Genomic DNA, 17,708 nt, shown 5'->3' with positions numbered 1-17,708 from the left:
CATTTCAATTTGTTGTGGAGTGAACCATCTTATATTCAATGGAAAACCTTGGGTCTATTTAGAATGACCCGTTCATTGAATAGGTGTAAGAAGTGACATCCTAGGGTTCCTGTGTGAGTTCTGTTCCTTGGGAAGCTGTCTTGATGACTCATCCCAGGTCTTCAGTGGCTATAGGATTAGCCATGCTTTTCTGCCTGGCTTTGGACAGGCAACTTAACCCCTCTGCAAGCAGGCTGCTTGCCAAGGTGACTAAGCTCCCTTTCCAAGTTTGGACTAAATGGACAAAGTCCAGTTAAGTGTTTGGGGCACGTCGGGGAGTGTGGAGCGGTGGGGGTGGGGGGGCTATCTTTGGAAGGACCTGAGAGACTGTAGTGAACAACGTGCCAGGAGGGCCAGTGACATGGCAGCGCCACCGTGTATCCCACATCCCCTAGATTCTGCTAGAAACATCCAGCCCCTAGACATCTGTGATTTAAGAAAAAATGGCAGGCACACAACATAGAATCGAGAAAAAAATGCCCATGACAGAGGTTGACTGGGGTTGGCTGTGACAATGTAGGCAACTGCTGTGGTGAAAGTGGCCACAGCAAGGACCTCAGAGCTGCACAGAGCTCATGCTTGCTGAGCGAAGAGGTTCGCCCAGAGGACGTGACCCAGTAACGTGGGGTCAGGCCACCAACAGGCTGCCAGGCAACATTTAGCGACAAATAACACAACAAAAACGTTTCAAGGATCTTATGTGACTACTACTTCTCTCTAGTCTCACAAGTGCCCCCTTGAGGATGGTACTGGAATTACTGTCACTCCTATTTCAGACTTAAGGAAAGGGGCTCCTAGAGAGGTTCCTTGAGCTGGCCTGAGTCATGTGGTGTGAAGGGCAGGACTGGGCATGGGGTAGACTGTGCAGATTCAGATACTGCCCCGTCCCCAGTGTGGAGTGTTGTCCTGTCTCCAGAGAATCTCCGTCCTGTTAACCAGGTGCAAGGGGGTGTGTGCAGCATGCTCCGGTGAGTAAGAACCTCACAGCCTCCATCTCCATGGATCCTAATTACTCTGGGGAAAATACACCCGAAACAGGTCACCCGGGCACAGCTCTGGTCAGGGAGATCTTGGGAGGATCAACCGTAGGATACTGTCGATATTAGCCAGAAGTGTTGGGTCATATTCTTCATTATACCGTTTTAAGAAAATTCCTTTGAGGGGCACCTGGGTGGCCTCAGCTGGTTAAGTGTCTGCCTTCAGCTCAGGTCGTGATCCTGGGGTCCCGAGATCCAGCCCCACATCAGACTCCCTGCAATGGAGAGCCTGCTTCCCCCTCTCCCTCTGTACCTCCCCCTGCTCATGCTTTCTCTCTCTAATAAATACATAAAAATCTTCATAAATAAATGAATAAACAAAATCTTTTTTTAAAAGAGAAAATTCCTTCAAAAATGAAACTCACTTCTGTTTTTTTTTTTTATTTTTACATATTTGACCTAACTGTATGCACATGACTACAAGACAAGTTTTCATATGGGATGCAGTTTTCAATGAGAACTCTGTGTATTATAAATGCCCAAGGATAATCTGTCATGCCCTGTCGCCTGACGATATTCAAAAGGATATGATTTGGTGAATGATGTCCGTGGAGATGGCTGCTGACAGACCCCAAATTTCTCGCCTCCAAAAAAGCAATGAAGAAACTGTCACAAATTGCCGCCATCAACATTTTCAGAATCCTAGAGATGAATGGAAGCTGGCAGCAACAGAGGGAATGTGGATTCCAGAAAAACAGCAGCTGAATCTCCATCAGAACCATGAGTTTCATGCTGTTCTCACCTGCCTGGTCCCACACCCTGCTCTGTGTCTCCACAACAATCCAGAAAACACATAGCCCACATTCACCCTGAAAGTTGGCAGTATGACAACCAGTCCCCAGAGAGAGCAAGGAGGGGGGCTGGAGCCTCCTCAAAGCCTCATTCCTAGAAAAGAATCACTACTGGACCTATCTGGCGGGAGGGGGTCTCCGTGAGTCCCCACTTGTTCAGCTGTCTGTCTTTAACCTGACTTTGAGCTTGTCCAGAACAAAGAACCTTTTTCCTGACGTCACTGTCAAAATGAAACAAAACAAATATATAGGCACTTGTTTAACTTGGGGTTGCCTAACGTGATAGATAATAGTTGAAGCAAACGGTAGACTAACAAAAAGCTTAAGAGCTGAGAAATGAAATTTCCATAGGGTCTTTGAAAAGCTCTGACTTAGTCCTAGAATGTGTGCAAGTGTAAGGCTCTATGCAAGCTCAGGAAAGACTTGACAAACCCCTCTGCTGTCCCCTTGGGCTGACTTTGATGTTCTGCACAAGCAGCAAGTGATTCAACAGGCTCATAGGGTCCCTCGGCAAAGATGGAGCGACTTCTCAGTTCCAGGCTGTTAATGAAATCTTTATCCGGCCAATGGCCAGACCACCAAGTAGCCTAGCAGGGACTGCAGTGATCACACATGACAAAGCATACAGACTTTGGAGAATGAGTTCAGGAAGGTCACCCACACCAAAATAGCAATAACAACAACAACAACAACAAAAAGCCAAAACATGCAATCCTGGGAAGGGCCAGATCTGATTCCCAGAATTGCCGTATTATTTTAAATGTCCAGTTTATGCCCCCCACCCTCAATAATAGTCATAAGAAGAGACCTATAAGGAAATTAGAAAGTCTGGCTCTGTGCAGAAAACAGCAGGCATAACAGGCTTGAGACTGCTTTCCTTAGAAAGGTCTGCTTCCTGGATTGGCCGTTGGTTGAAGCCTGGGGACAGGGAATCAGGAGTGTCCCCACCATCCTCTGGTAAGAGTGGCTTGCTGTGCCCAAACTGTTTGTGTGAACACTGGTTTATGCTGAGAATCTCTTCCCTGCTGGAATGCTGGCATTCAGGTTATGAGCTAAATGACCAGTCCCCACTAAAAACCCCTGGGCACCTAGTCTCTCTAACGAGCTTCCCTGGAAGACAACATTTCACACACGCTGTCACAAGTTATTGCTGAAAGAATGAGAAGCACCCATGAGGCTCCATTGCAATAGGATTCTTGGAAGCCTGTGCCTGGTTTTCTCTGGACATCCTCCCATGTGCCTTTCTCCTATGCTTCTTTGGCTCGGTGTGCTTTCACGGTAGTAAATCACAGCCATCAGCATGACTACATGCTGAGTATAGTGAGTCTTCCCAGAGAGCCACAGATGTGGGAGGCGTTCTTGGGGTGCCCTCCACCCCCCCAACACACAAGAAGAAAATGTAAAGACAACAGAGGAACTTAATTCTACATGCAGAAATGGTTACATAGGTAAATAGAAAAGAAAGTACAAATGTGTAAGTCCAGAAACACAAATGGATAAGTATATAAAATGTGTATAGCTTAAGCTTATAAATACTATATTTTCTTCTGATTTCAAAGATAATGTGTAGTAAATATTACAAATATATATAAATTATATATATTATAAATAAATAAAATACATATGTAATAAGCACATGATGTATAAAGATGTGATTTGAGTAACAAAATTGGCAAAAAAGAGACATTAAGACATTAAGAGTCAAAGTCTGTGTGCCATTTAAATTAATCTGATATTTATGTGATTAGAATGTTAGAAATGAAGATGTTAGTTGTAATCTCCAGCAAAACTACTAAGTATACCAAGAATATATAGTAAAACAAACAATATGGGAATTTAGTAGGTACACTAGAAAATAACACAAAAGAAAGCAGGAATGGAGGACTATTCGACGAAAAAGATATAACACATACAGAAAACAAACAGAAACGTGATAGATTTCAATGTTACCTGATAAGTAATTAAATTAACTCTACCTGAATTGTACATTACAAGTTATATAAGTTATAATTATACAAGTAAGAGGCAGGAGTTGGCAGAATGGATGCAAAATTATCTTCTCTCTCTGCCATCTGCATGAGAGTCATCCTTAAGTCCAAGACACAGAGATTGAAAGTAAAAGGATGCAAAAATAATATAACAAGCCAATGGTCACCAAAAGAGAGCTAGACTGGCTTTGTTAATATAAGGCAAATAAGCTTTTTTTTTTAAAAGATTTTATTCATTTATTTGAAAGACAGAAATTACAAGTAGGCAGAGAGAGAGAGGAGGAAGCAGGCTCCCTGCTGAGCAGAGAGCCCAATGCGGGGCTCGATCCCAGGACCCTGGGATCATGACCTGAGCCGAAGGCAGAGGCTTTAACCCACTGAGCCACCTAGGAGCCCCAAGGCAAATAAGCTTTTAGCGAATTTTTTCTAGAGACAAGTAAGAACATGCTTTGGTGACAAAGCATCCAGCCTTCACAGAGATCACTGTAAACATTTTGCCCTTGAGAAGAGGGCTCCAAAACACATGAAATTAAAATGGCAAGACCTGTCAACACTAACAGTTGAAAGATTTAATACTGGACTGCTAATAGTAAAGAAAATCTGTGACTTCTTATGATGCTCACATCTGCACTGTGGGGTAGGCAGAGTAGAGGCTGTGATCTCTATTTTATGTTTCAGGGCACTGGCATTTAGAGAGATTAAGTGACTCAGAATCACAGCACTGATGAGGGATGGCTCTGAGGCAGGGGATGCAGATGCCTCCCTGGGGATAGAGATCTCTGATCACGGGGGTATGAGATCCATGATCACTGGGGTATGAGATCGTGCCCAAGCCCTTTCCCTCACTCCCTGGTCTACATCCTCCTGCCCCAAAGGTTGCTGCGAGGAGACAGCTGGCACCCTAAGGAAGTACTGGCCCAAGAGAATGGCTCAAAACCCGAGCCAAGGGGCGCCTGGGTGGCTCAGTGGGTTAAAGCCTCTGCCTTCAGCTCAGGTCCTGGGATCGAGCCCCGCATCGGGCTCTCTGCTCCGCAGGGAGCCTGCTTCCTCCTCTCTCTCTGCCTGCCTCTCTGCCTAGTTGTGATTTCTGTCAAGTAAATAAAATATTAAAAAAAAAAAACAAAAAAAAACCCGAGCCAACTCCTGGCTCTATCTTTCAATCCCTGACCCCATGATGGACGGGGGTGGGAGGGGAGATTCAAACATGTCTCCATCTTCCCCTCCCTTGCCCCCCAGCACTTGATGCTATCAGTTGCCTTGCTGGTGGTCAGGTGACCACCTGGAATGACCACTAGTCTGCTTGACTCCCAACTGTCTCAGAACCCAGGACATTCTAAACCAACTGCCCACTTGACAGTTGCTCCAAGAATTCATCTTCAACTGACCAAACCTGGGCGATGAGCAGTTCATTTTAGCTGAGAGAGGGGTCTGCCGGGCTGGTGTTCTGGTGGCTTTAATGGGTGAAGTCTACAAGACCCCAGTATCTCGGTGACCAAGGATCAGACCCATCATCTGAGCAGCCAGAACTAAGGCATAGCTGAGAGCAGGCAGGGGCTCTTGGGTTCTGAGCGAGCACATTCCCTGCTCCTTCCTTCCTCCCCAACATCCAGTCTCTGCCATACAAACTACAGTCTCTCTACAATCTACTTACTGATTTTATACCCACAGTACCTTTAATGGAGCGGTCAGTGGGGGTAATATTTGTGGCTCTACCCTGTTGTTTGGCCGGAAGCCCATTTTGATGCTGCTGGGGCACTGCTGGGGACAGCCACTAGGTTTTCTTGAGCACAGATGATTTCCTTGTGAATCCCGTGTTTGAATCCCTTATAATCTTCTTTTTTGTAACCTGAGCCACGATCCTGGAAAGTACACTAACCATGGAGAGACTAGTTGATACGCCGCTGGGAGAAGACCGTGGGAGTGCATTCATTCATTCCTAGGTCACACTCCTGTTTTTGATCACCTGTTCCTGGGGACCTGACTGAGTCCAAGCTGGGCTCAGATAGTGGGGATGGTGGTGTGGCGAGTGCATACCACCCCCAGCAGACTGATGTGTGGGACGCGAATTTATTGAGATGAGACAGTATAGAAAAGACAATATAGAGGACAGTGACTGGGAGCATGGGAGCTGGTGTCTGATGCCTGGTATCCGATCATACTAGAAGCCAAACATGCCTGGGAAAATTTCTTAACCCTTCTGTCCTCGGTTCCCTGTGCTGTGATATGGGGTCTGCTTACTAGTATTACCTTATAAAGCTTAGTATAAGAAAATCCAGATAATGCCAAAAGACAATGACTGGCACCTTGGAAGGGCTACGTGACTGATTGGATAGAACACGTCTGGAAGAATCATCAAGAAATGCAGGAGTTGCTGCCTTCAGAGAGGAAGTATGGATGGCTACGGGACAGGGGAGAGTGGAAGGTGACCTTTCAGCCATCATATGGGTACAGTGCTTTACCGCTCAGGGAGAATGTCTGCCACCTCTCCTGTGAGCCCCCTCAACTCCCCATGGGGTGCACAGGGCAGGTGCAGACACCTGTATTTCCCAGTTCATGGCACTGAAGTTCAGAGATTTTAAGTAACTTGTCCAGAGTCATAACACTGATGCCAGATGGATCTGGGACAGCCATACAGCTCATCCCAGTTCCCTGGGAACTGAGATCTCTAAATGCCCAGAGTTCTCTAGATCCTGTCTTGGACTCCAACACCAAAGGCTACCCTCCCTCCATACCCACAACTCTTCCTGCTGCCGGGACACAGAAGGTGCCTGCGACAAAGAAGGGCACATGCCTGACTTGGCCTCCTCCCATAGGTTTCAATCCTTGACCCAAATGCTATGATGTTCTCCTGAAAGGAAGTCTCTTGAAGGTCAGTAGGTCCAATCTGTGTCCCTCCTCCCTCAGCATCTTCACACATCAGTTGTCTGAAGTGAGCTCCTGGGGGTCTGACCAGTGGTCTTCTTGGCTCCCACATGGCTCAGATTCAACGGAGTTGTTCACTGGATGTACTTGGTTCTCTCTCCAGATACAGACTTTTCGGCCTACTTTTGGACGTTGAGAGCAGATCAACTTGACCTTTTTAAGTCTTCATCTTTATTTTCTTGATCACAGACCCCAGGAAATGCATTACAATAGAGAGAGCTGTTGACATCTTACTATCAGAAGACCACAGAAAAATGAGTGATGACTTTATTCCAACTTTTGATCCCATTGTTCATCATTTGCCTAGCAAAGCCACCTGAGTCAGAGTGGGCTTCACAAAGGTCTTAGAGTTCATCTATCCTTAAAATACCCAACAGGGAACGTAAACTGATGCAGTCACTATGAAAAACAATGTGGAACTTCCTCAAAAAATCTACAAAAGACTTCCCATTGGTTCCAGCAATCCCACTTTTGGGTAATATATCCAAAATAATTGAAATCTGGATTTCAGAAGAGACCTCTGCCCATGTTCTGCAGCACTAGTCACAAAGGCCAAGTTCTCGAAACAATTTCATGTCCACTGATGAAGAAATGGGCAAAGAAAATGTGGTCTATCCATACAATGAGATGTTTTTCTGCCTTCAAAGGAAGGAAATCTCAACATGACCTCTCTCTGAAAGGAAGTCCCTTGAAGGGTCGGGGGGTCCAATTGTTGTCCCTCTTCCCTCAGCATCTTCACACATCAGCTGCCTGATGTGATCTCCTGGAGAACTGTCCACACTTCTGCCTGGTCCCCAGGTGGCTCAGAGTTCAGGCATTTCTAAGCCAACTGCCCACATGACAAGACTCTTGAGAATTAACTTGCTCTTCACCCACCAACCCTGGATGAACTGTTAGTGCTATTAATGAAGACAGTTCCCTGCTGCCCTGGTGTTCGATGGTTTGCTTCCTGTGAAAACTTACATTTTATGTCTTGTCTTTAATTGCCGCCTATTTCACATACAGTGCACACATCTTAAGTGTATAGCCGTATGGTTTCTTATAAACATGTCTGCTGCCAACCCTCAGTCCAGTACGTGGAACGGCTCCAGCCCCCTGACATCCTCCTGTAGAAGGATGTCAATGTCCTCACTAATTTTAAGATACAAGCGTGAAATCAGCTACTCCATGAACATTCCAAGCACGACAATTATACATATTGGCGCGCGAACATTTGGGGCAGCACCCTCAGATGGCAGCGGGGCAGCACCCTCAGATGGCAGCGGAGCAGCGAGAGAGCTGGGAGGATCCAATTTCCATGATGGCAGTATGGGGGCAGGGCAAGGAAGCTGGGAGAAGCCTCTCAGAAGCATCTGCGCTTTCACACAGTGAACAGAGTGCGGTGCCCACAGGAATTCAGGGACTGCTACTTTTGCTTCCAGGACTGTTCTGTTTCTGTGTTCCATTTTGTACACAAATGTTTTAAAGATGAAACTAGCAAGAGATAAATTCTGCTTCATGTGAGAACCTCCAGCATGAACTGGCTGAGACCAGAGGAGCCACAGTGGGGCAGACCTTGGTCCTTGGTCTACTGTCCTGTTAAACCTCCAGACGCTTTGCAAGTCCAGGCGCTCTGAGGCCCCAGCTGACACATGCAGGGCACTTCCTTTCCAGGTGTCGAAGAGGCATCCGCAGCACAAACACAGGTGAGCCGCCCTGCTGGCATGAGACCTCTGACTTCCTCGCTTTTCCCAGGATCCTGAATTGGGGGAAGTCAGGGCTGTGCTCTGCAGGTAGCAGTTTCCAGGAGAGATGTTCCCAGGGCATCCTTCCCTTACCTGCTGCTCTGGTTCAACCCCGTCCTGTTTCCCTTGCGCGGTCACATGCAGAATGGCCGCCAGGGGGCTCCCTTGGGTTTTGTTTCTTTCCTGGGATTGCCAAAGAGAAAGTGAGGGAAGCCGTGGAGAAAATGGCACTTACTTGCCTCCTGCTTTTCCCTCCTCTCCTCCACGCTCACATTTCTTCTTATTCTGCCACTTTATCAGATTTTACGTCCTTCACCCACAGGGGGCCGTGACTGTGATATGGGGAGCAGGCCCATTGCTGTGTGGCTGGAGCAGCAAGTTCTCACAGGAGCAGGGATCCCAGCTCTGTGCTCAGAGCCTCGGTCCCAGGAGACCAGCTCAGCGAGACCTTGAGAGCAGGTGTAACCTTCACACAGGCCTTTGGAATTCCCGCCAGCCAGGGAGGGTCTCCGGGCAGCTGCACCCAGGCCTCTCCCCCATGGAGTCAAGCACAGGGTTTATCCTGATCCCAGGTCCAGGGATCTGGGTGAGGAGAGGAGAGAAACGTGCTCCAGGGTGTGCTTCTGACCTCTTTTCTGCACCGTGACCCGGGAGCACATACAGGAGGCTGAGTGGGAATATTGTATGTGCGACCCAGCCTGGAAGCAACTTGTCCCCTGAAGGCAGGCCCTGTAGGTGCTGTTCCATGGCCCCAGGGTGCGGAGGAAGAGGGTCCCGGGCTCCCCCTGCACCTGGCTCACGGGGAAGCACTCTGTCTCCAGTTCTAGTGTGCGTGACAGAGTGTGTCCCACCAGACCGCCTCTCTCCCAGGTCCCACCAAACCCAACCCAGGAACTCCCCTGGTCAGTTCTCAACACACGAATTCAAACATAAACAAGGCTTTGCTGCTTGGCAGAGGCAAAGCAGAAAAGGGCAGGTCTGGGGAAAGATATAATCTTCACCAGCAAAGCACACTGAAACCCATCCACAAAATATCTCCTACTATTATGTCATTGATATATGAAGAAAGCTGGACAAGCCATCACGCATATTTACTTCTTCTCTCTGATTTCACAGGCCCCTTCCTCACCTCAGTCTTCAAAGCAGCAAGTGAACCCAACTGCTCCTGGAACCCCTTTCTATCGATTCCTAACTGAGTGTAGTTCCCTAGCTGGTAATTCTTCCTGCTCTCTGCTGCCCTCCACAATGGTCTCCAGAACCCATTATACAGACACACAAGCATGAGCAGCAGGCTATTAGAGAGAGGGGCTCCCTTGTGCCTGCTGCTCCAGCGGAGGCCAGGCTGGCTTGCCCAGCATCACCTGCTCTTCCTCCAGATCCTCGACCTGTCCTCGGCTCCTGGAGTCAGAGCCCTTCAACGAGACCTTGAGCACAGCTGCAAACCTTCAGTGAGAGGTAGGATGCCCCTTCCCATGGCACTTCCCTTTCTCCACGGGATCACGATAGCCCTCACCTGCACATGATCAACCTGAGATGCCAACTGTGGTGGAAACAGTCTGGGTTAGATGGGGTCCGTGAGCAGCCCCTCTGCCAAGTTCAGAACAGGTGCCCAGGGGAGCCAGGGGAGCTGTCTGTGAGGATAGAAACGTTCTGTGTTGTATACATGCACTACGGGGCACCTGAAATGGGACTGGTGTGATGAGGGATGGGAATATTCAACTTCATTTAATTAATTTAAACATGAGCAGGCATGTGTTGCTAGTGGCTGCCCCCTGGATAACCCAGTTCTAGGAACCAAACACAAAGAAGATGTGGCCTCCAATGTCTGAGGGTTCCTGCAGAGGACTTAGCTGGCCTGATCTGATCGTTCATTTGCAGGTTCTCCCTGGGTTCCCGCTCCCATGCCAGGCATGATGTGAGCCCCTGGGGACACTCACACAGGAAGGTCAATACCCAGGTCCTAGAGGAATCCCAGCAGAGGCCCACTAGTGAGCAGAGCTGAAGAGCAGGATGCCATATATTTGTGCTGGATGTAATGAGAGCAGCAGAGGAAGGGGGCCACCTCTCTGTCTTTAGGAGTCCGCCTTTCCATTCCCAAGTCCAGGCAAGAGGCTGATCTGAACTCATCCCTCTCCTGGCCTAAGGGAGAACGGGACTCAGGGTCTTCTGTCTCCAGCCAGACCCTGTGGTCTCTTCCTGCTAGCCCAGGTCAGGCCTGACTCCTGTGCACTGCCTCTCCCCAATTTCGAGGAAGGGAAGAGCCTGGCATGTCATGGTAGATGGAATGACAACGGAACAGGAAGGATGCTTCTCCCTGTAGACCTTTGGGAAGATGTCCTTGCCATTCTCAATCTAGCGATCATGCCAGCATCGTGCCTCCTTCCCACTTAGAAGAAGCATAAACGAAAAAAAAAAAAAAAAAAAAAAAAAAAGAAGCAGCATAAACGCAGCCCTGCCCTGGTTTACTGAGCCTCAGCTTCACTGTGCTTCCCAGATACGGCATTTATTACAAGACGGAGGTTTTGACAACTTTGCATCAAACACATCTATCGGCCCCATTTTTTTTTATTTGTTTATTTTCAGCGTAACAGTGTTGATTGTTTTTGCACCACACCCAGTGCTCCATGCAGTACGTGCCCTCCCTATTACCAACCACCTCGTTCCTCAACCTCCCACACCCCCCACCCCGCTTCAAAACCCTCTGGTTGTTTTTCAGAGTCCATAGTCTCTCATGGTTCATCTCCCCTTCCAGCTTCCCTCAACTCCCTCTCCTCTCCATCTCCCCATGTCCTCTGTGTTCTTTGTTATGCTCCACAAATAAGTGAGACCATATGATACTTGACTCTCTCTCCTTGACTTATTTCGCTCAGCATAATCTCTTCCAGTCCCGTCCATGTTGCTACAAAAGTTGGGTATTCATCCTTTCTGATGGAGGCATAATACTCCATCGTGTATATGGACCACATCTTCCTTATCCATTCATCCGTTGAAGGGCATCTTGGTTCTTTCCACAGTTTGGCGGCCATGGCTATTGCTGCAATAAACACTGGGGTACAGATGGCTCTTCTTTTCACTACATCTGTATCTTTGGGGTAAATACCCAGCAGTGCAATTGCAGGGTCATAGGGAAGCTCTATTTTTAATTTCTTGAGGCATCTCCACACTGTTCTCCAAAGTGGCTGCACCAACTTGCATTCCCACCAACAGTGTAAGAGGGTTCCCCTTTCTCCACATCCTCTCCAACACACGTTGTTTCCTGTCTTGCTAATTTTGGCCATTCTAACTGGTGTCAGGTGGTATCTCAATGTAATTTTAATTTGAATCTCCCTGATGGCTAGTGATGATGAACATTTTTTCATGTGTCTGATAGCCATTTGTATGTCTTCGTTGGAGAAGTGTCTGTTCATATCTTCTGCCCATTTTTTGATATGATTATCTGTTTTGTGTGTGTTGAGTTTGAGGAGTTCTTTATAGATCCTGGATATCAACCGTTTGTCTGCACTGTCATTTGCAAATATCTTCTCCCATTCCGTGGGTTGCCTTTTTGTTTTGTTGACTGTTTCCTTTGCTGTGCAGAAGCTTTTGATCTTGATGAAGTCCCAAAAGTTCATTTTTGTTTTTGTTTCCTTGGCCTTTGGAGACATATCTTGAAAGAAGTTGCTGTGGCTGATATCGAAGAAGTTACTGCCTATGTTCTCCTCTAGGATTCTGATGGATTCCTTTCTCACATTGAGGTCTTTTATACATTTCGAGTGTAAGAGAATGGTCAAGTTTCATTCTTCTACATACAGCTGTCCAGTTTTCCCAGCACCATTTATTGAAGAGACTGTCTTTTTTCCACTGTATATTTTTTCCTGTTTTGTTGAAGATTATTTGACCATAGAGTTGAGGGTCCATATCTGGGCTCCCCAAGGAGTACACTTTTCTTGATGACCGCTGAGTAATATATAGAATCACTGAATCACTATATTGTACACCTGAAACTAATATACCACTGTATGTTAACTCTACCTGAATTAAAATAAAAAATAAAAAGTTTTTTCTTTCAGTAAGCTATTTGAAAAAGCTTTTGCTGTGCAACGTTCATAAGACTTACTTGAGAGTATTTACTGTACAATAATTATTCACTCTATGCCTGGAATTCAAATTTCACTGAATTCTTATAGTTTTCCTGATAATTGTAGCCCACAGGAGCCATGGTTCCTTTCCATCCGGGGTCAGCACCGATGCTTTCAAGAGTGTAAGTAGAGACGGATGTCACTTCACTGTCCAGAAAGCTATTATTGTTTCTGTTTTCATGTGAGATTGTCACAGAGTATGGGACAGGTTTCAGAGCAGGTTTGTTATACACCCTGGATCTCTAATTCAGTGGTCATTACTTGGATCTGTTTGGCTGATAAGTTCCTGTGGATGGGCTTGCTCCAAGCACATACGTGGAAGACAAATGTGGGTGGGCTTGGTGTGGGACAGGAAGAGGACCAAGTACAGACAAAGGTTTGATCCCTCCCGATCTAGGAACAGCCATGGGAGTGGGTATGGGAGGCAGAAGCAACAGGAAAGCACTAAGGTCACCAGCTGAAAGCAGGGAGCCCAGGTCATGGGATCTTGAGGTGCAGGGCTTGAAGTCTGTTCTGAGCTACTTCTGGGCAGGAAGGGAGGAAGGCATGAAAAGGAGAAATTGCCTGTACCTGGCCCATGCCAGCTTCCCACCACTACTGGTACACATCAGTCTACACAGCTGACCCAGTCTGGGCTTAAGACAGGCTGTCTCGGGTCCCTCAACCCTCAGTGGGACAGATGGCTCCAGGGCTCAGGGACATGCTGAGGGAGATGGGAAGGAGGGCTGCCCCTCCCAGGTCATCCCCTCCTTGAGCAGGCAGCCCTCCGGGACTGCTAAAAACCCACTGACAGTTTTGAAAGACATGCCATGGATGAACTAAGGCACTGAGCAATATAAAACAACATTCGTTTTTAAGTTCAGAGCTGTCAGCTCATGAAGTGAGAAGATCTTCCCTGAGGAAGACTGAGAGGAGGGCAGGTCAGGCTGAAAAGAGAGATGTGGCTTTCTTGATTGGGGACCTGCAGCCCCCTTCCAGGGCAAGGTATTGTCCTCACCTCACAGAGGATCCATGGAAGTGTTCCATCAAGGGGCTGACTGAGCTGCCTCTTGAGAAGGTACCCTGGCATCAGGTTACACAGGGCAGAAGAGGAGGGCCAGATGGAGGGCGGGCAATACCCTGGAGGCCATGGGGCAAGATCAGAGGCTCATGACCATAAAGATGATGAAAAGTAGGAGGCAGCAGCATGGGAGCTGGCACAGTGCTCACAGCTACAGTGACTGGGCACCTTCTGTGCCAGGTACAGTTGACTTCAGTGGGCTCCAGACTAGTCCTGACCACAACCCTAGGAAGTGTGCACCACTACCGCCCTCCTCTTCCCATGCTGCTGCTAAAAATCACAGTCACAGACCCTGGTCAATTTTTATGGAAATGAAGGAGTGGCTCCCCGGCACACTGCCCCTCAGGTGGTGGTCCAGTACAACCCTTGTGCTTGGCCAGAAACTGCTATCTACCTGTCTCCACACAACTCAACAGACAGGAGGCTGTCCCTGAGTTCCACAGGATCTTATGAGACAGATTAACAGACCCCACTACCACACCCACCACCAACACCCAGTGGGTCACTCAGTACCTCGGCTATGAGATGTGATGAAATCCCTATCCGAATGCCAATGACATTATTCAAAGAAATAGAAGACAGTTCTAAAATTCATACGATTTCACAAAAGACCCCAAATACCCAGAGCAATCTGGAGAAAGAAAGCTACAGTCACCACACTCCCAGAATTCAAGCTAGAATACAAAGTTATGATCATCGAAACAGTATGGTACTGGTGTAAAAACACACACAGAGAATAGAATAGAACAAAATAGAAAACTCAGAAACTAACCCGCACATATCTGGTCTTAACTTACAACACAGGACCAGAAAATGTACAATGCGGAGAGGACTGTCTCTTCAGTGAACAATACTGAGAAAACTGGACACTATATGTAGAAGAATGTAACTAGATCACAACACTGCACACAGAAATTTTAAACAGATGAATGACTTGAACTTAAGACCTGAATCCATAAACCTACAAGAAAAAAAACACAGGTAAGTTTCTCAACATTGGTTTTGGCCGAGTCTTCAGATCAGACACCAAAAGCAAAGGAAACAAAGGCAAAAATAAGCAAGTGGAACGACATCAAACTGATATCTTCTTCATGGCAAAAGAAACCATCAAAAACTTAAAAGGCAACCTACCCAATGACAAAAAAAATCTGTAAATCATATGCATGAGAAAAGGCTAATATCCAAAACACACAAAACACACATACAAATCTAAACAAAAACAAAATAAAAAATGGGGAGAAAAAAAATGGGGAGAATATGTGAATAGATACCGTCCACTGATACCATACATGTGTCAACAGACACAGAAAAAGTTGTTCAACGTCACTAATCATCATCAGGGAACTGTAAGTCAAGAGGAGTCAGCTGTCACAACTGTTGGAACGGCAACTGTCCCAGAGACAGACACCAGGTGTGGTCAAGCATGTGTAGATGAGGGGACCCTATGATCTGTTGGTGGGATGTAAATTTGTGCAGCCACAGTGGCAAACAGTATGGAGGTTCCTGAAAATAATAAACACAACTACCATGAGACCCAGTAATTGCTCTATCGGATATTTTTTGAAGAACACAAAAACACTCCCTCAAAGAGAGATGCACTACCAAGTTCACTGGAACATCATTCACAATAACCAGACATGGAAACATAAACCTTGAGAGCATTATGCTAAACAACTGAGACACAGAATGACAAACCAGATGCTCTCATGTCCAGTCCACATGGAAACAAAAACATAATGAACACATACATACTGAAAACAAATTGGTGGTTGCCAGATTCAGGGAAGCAGGGGGTGGGGTGGTGGGAAACCAATGAAGGTGGTCAAAGGCACAATGTTTGAGTGATAAAATCTGCAGGTCATGGAAAGTTCTGTGTAACATGGAGACTTAAGCTAACCCTGCAGGAGGGGTCAGGTTCCCCTGCTCTTTGAACGTACAGTTTTGGGGAGCCTGGGTGGTTCAGTGGGTTAAGGCCTCTGCCTTCGGCTCAGGTCATGATCCCGGGGTTCTGGGATCAAGCCCCAAATAGGGCTCTCTGCTCAGCAGGGAGCCTGCTTCCTCCTCTCTCTCTCTCTCTGCCTGCCTCTCTGCCTCTGATCTCTGTCAAATAAATAAATAAAATCTTTTTTTAAAAATGAAGGTACAGTTTTCCTAGGAAACCGTTCACAGTAGAAACTGTGTAAAGAAGGAATTACCATTAAATTATACAGAAAAATTAGAAGAAAAATTTCTTCTCGCTTCGAGTGCCACATGCCTGCAGGGCCACCCCCAGGGCATTGGCATGGGATCCCAAGTGGTTGCGGCTTGAATGGGTGGGCCGCCTCATCTTGACATGTTTTTCGGGTGGCCACAACATGCCCCAAGCGAGAAAGGGCCCTCGGCCACCGAGGACAGGGTGGTCCACAGGGCCGCCCAACGCTGGCCAATTCTCACAAGTTTTCTGCCCAAATTGATCCCTATTTGGGCAGAACAATTGTGAGAATTGGCTGGAAACCGCCCAGCGAACTCACTTCAGGCGCCGCATATCTGCAGGGCGCCCCACCCCCCCGGGGCCTGGCCAGGGATCACAAGTGGTCGCAGCTCGAATACCACCAAAAAGCCCTCTGTGAGTCAGGCACAGGCGAGGCCGATGCCTCTTGCCCCTCAGCCTCTGGGGGTCTCCTCCCTGGCACTGGCAGATGGGGCCTGCCCTACCCATAGGCCTGGCCCGAACCCTCCACTGCTTTTGCAGCTTCCCTTTCCAGGGTCCTGCCCCTCGGGCCCTCCATTTGTGGAACCCCGAGCCTGACCATGAGTCCACCTGCCACCCAGCGGAAACAGTGCCTTTCAGAGTCACGGAAAAGGCTCGGGGTGAGAGAAACCTTTGTGCCCCCACTGAGGCCAGCCCCAACCTTCGGCGCCCCAGCAGACCAAGAAGTCGGAGGCAGACGCCCGACCACAACCCCCGCCTCAACTCTGCTCCAAGAAACCTCCTTTGCGCCCGGCCCCCGGGTGGGCCGCACCATCTCAGCGCAGTTTCCAGGTGGCGGCAACATGCCCGAGGCGAGAAAGGGCCCTCAGCCACAGGGGACAGGGCAGTCTGCAGGGCCGCCCAACGCCGGCCAATTCTTGCAAGCATTCTGCTCAAATCGATCCCGATTTTGGAGCAGAAGTAACATGGTCTCCCTTCTAAACCACCCCCACCATCAGCAGTCCCCCTGCCCAGAAACCCAGATACTGCCACACTGCAGAACGCATTTCCTCAACTCAACCCCGAGGAGAGCCCCAATCGGCACCAGCAGATCAGAGCAGCCATTCCCCAAGGCCATAACCCTAACTCTAAGTTGCATTTTCAGGCTTCCTCCTACAGGGTTCTGTCCCGCAAACTTCTGACTCGGGAACCCTGAGGTTACACCGTAGGAGTCGGCCTGCCACTCAGGAGTTAACCAGTCTGTTTGGAGCTACATGGGGCCATCAGAACCTGTGCAAAAATACGTGCCCCATGAGTGCTCCTCCACGTTCTGCAGCCCCCCGGAGCCTGATGCGCCACCTGACCACCATCCTCAACTTGGCTCCTCAGGGAACCCACCTCCAGACCAGCAGTTCGGGCATGCCATACCCCTACCTCAGCTCCCCTCAGGGACCCCTGTCAGCTCTAGGCAGACCTGGAACTCCCCTGCCTGCCACAAAGCTCTGGGATCCCCCTCCTTCTTCTCAAATGACATCAGCCCAAGGCTTTCTTGACAAAGGGGGAAGGCTACCTCCTGACTGCTTAACACCTCCTTTCCTCTCCTGCCCTATTTCTCTCCACTTACCTTTGTACCTGGGAAAACTGGAAGGAACATATCCATGGAACACGGACATGCTCTGACATCTGAATCTTCCTGGCAGCTTTCTGAGGGCTTCTCAGGCAAACAGAAACTAGTGTATCGTACCACGGTGTGTTTGCAAATGATCAGCAAGAGAACAAGGAGCGAAAATCCCTCCATTTTTACCTCACTCCTCATGAAGTAGAACATGGTCTTCTCCTTTCCTTCCTTGACTTCAATT

The sequence above is a fragment of the Meles meles genome, chromosome 12 (assembly GCF_922984935.1).
Source record: "Meles meles chromosome 12, mMelMel3.1 paternal haplotype, whole genome shotgun sequence".
In the NCBI taxonomy this organism is placed as follows: Eukaryota; Metazoa; Chordata; class Mammalia; order Carnivora; family Mustelidae; genus Meles; species Meles meles.
This window is presented reverse-complemented; position numbering follows the sequence as displayed.